Consider the following 2,474-nt stretch of genomic DNA (forward strand, 5'->3'; position numbering starts at 1 on the left):
CCATGCTTAACGGCTTAGAATCGGGACTTCAAAGATGTTTTAAATGTCATGGACCATATGAGATGTTCCAGGAGTTGAAATTAATATTTCAAGCAAATACCCAAATTGAGAGATATGAAGTCTCCAACAAAGTTCTATAGCTAAAAGGGATGGAGGAGAATAGCTCAAGCAGTGAGCATGTACTCAGTTTGTCTGGGTATTACAATCGCTTGAATCAAGTGGGAGTTAATCTTCCAGATAAGATAGTGATTGATAGAATTCTCTATTCACCATCACCAAGGTAGTAGAACTTTGTGATGAACTATGATATGCAAGGGATAACGGAAATGATTCCCAAGCTCTTCGTAATGCTGAAATCAACGAAGGTAGAAATCAAGAAAAATATCAAATGTTGATGGTAGACAAGACCACTAGTTTCAAGAAAAGGGCAAAGGGAAGAAGGGGAACTTCAAGAAGAACGACAAACAAGTTGCTGCTCAAGTGAAAAAACCCAAGTCTGGACCTAAGCCTAAAACTGAGTGCTTCTACTGCAAAGGGACTGGTCATTGGAAGCGGAACTACCCCAAGTATTTGGCGGATAAGAATGATGGCAAAGTGAACAAAGGTATATTTGATATATAGATTATTGATGTGTATTTTACTAGTGTTCGTAGCAACCCCTCGGTATTTGATACTGGTTGAGTTGCTAAGAATAGTAACTCGAAATGGGAGTTGCAGAATGAACAAAGACTAGTTAAGGGTGAAGTGACGATGTGTGTTGGAAGTGGTTCCAAGATTGATATGATCATCATCGCACACTCCCTATACTTTCGGGATTAGTGTTGAACCTAAATAAGTGTTATTTGGTGTTTGCGTTGAGCATGAATATGATTTGATCATGTTTATTGCAATACGGTTATTCATTTAAGTAAGAGAATAAATTGTTGTTCTGTTTACATGAATAAAACCTTATATGGTTACACACCCAATGAAAATGGTTCGTTGGATCTCGATCGTAGTGATGCACATATTCATAATATTGAAACCAAAAGATGCAAAGTTAATAATGATAGTGCAACTTATTTGTGGCACTGCCGTTTAGGTCATATTGGTGTAAAGCGCATGAAGAAAATCCATGTTGATGGGCTTTTGGAGTCACTTGATTATGAATCAGTTGATGCTTGCGAACCATGCCTCATGGGCAAGATGACTAAGGCTCCATTCTTCGGAACAATGGAGCAAGCAACAGATTTGTTGGAAATCATACATACTGATGTATGTGGTCCGATGAATATTGAGGCTCGCGGCAGGTATCATTATTTTCTGATCTTCACAGATGATTTGAGCAGATATGAGTATATCTACTTGATGAAACACAAGTCTGAAACATTTGAAAAGTTCAAAGAATTTCAGAGTGAAGTGAAGAATCATCGTAACAAAAATAAAAGTTTCTATGATATGATCACAGAAGGAAAATATTTGAGTTACGAGTTTGGCCTTCAGTTAAAACAATGTGAAATAGTTTCACTACTCACGCCACCTGGAACACCACAGTGTAATGGTGTGTCCGAACATCGTAACCGTACTTTATTAGATATGATGCAATCTATGATGTCTCTTACCGATTTACCACTATCGTTTTGGGGTTATGCATTAGAGATAGCTGCATTCACATTAAATAGGGCACCATCTAAATCCATTGAGATGACACCGTATGAACTATGGTTTGGCAAGAAAACTAAGCTGTCATTTCTTAAAGTTTGAGGTTGCAATGCTTATGTGAAAAAGTTTCAACCTGATAAGCTCAAACCCAAATCGGAGAAGTGCATCTTCATAGGATACCCAAAAGAAAATGTTGGGTACACCTTCTATCACAGATCCGAAGGCAAGATATTCATTGCTGAGAACGGATCCTTTCTAGAGAAGGAGTTTCTCTCGAAAGAAGTGAGTGGGAGAAAAGTAGAACTTGATGAGGTAACTGTACCTGCTCCCTTATTGGAAAGTAGTTCATCATAGAAATCTGTTCCTGTGAATACTACACCAATTAGTGAGGAAGCTAATGATGATGATCATGTAACTTCGGATCAAGTTACTACCGAACCTCGTAGGTAAACCAGAGTGAGATCCACACCAGAGTGGTACGGTAATCCTGTTCTGGAGGTCATCTTACTTGACCATGATGAACCTACGAACTATGAGGAAGCGATGATGAGCCCAGATTCCGTGAAATGGCTTGAGGCCATGAAATCTGAGATAAGATCCATGTATGAGAGCAAAGTATGGACTTTGATTGACTTGCCCAATGATCGGCGGGCCATTGAGATTAAATGGATCTTCAAGAGGAAGACGGACGCTGATAGTAGTGTTACCATCTACAAAGCTAGAATTGTCGCAAAAAGGTTTTCGACAAGTTCAAGGTGTTGACTACGATGAGAGTTTATCACTCGTATCTATGCTTAAGTCTGTCTGAATCATGTTAGCAATTGCCGCTTTTT

The sequence above is a fragment of the Triticum aestivum genome, chromosome 7A (assembly GCF_018294505.1).
Source record: "Triticum aestivum cultivar Chinese Spring chromosome 7A, IWGSC CS RefSeq v2.1, whole genome shotgun sequence".
NCBI classification, from domain to species: Eukaryota; Viridiplantae; Streptophyta; class Magnoliopsida; order Poales; family Poaceae; genus Triticum; species Triticum aestivum.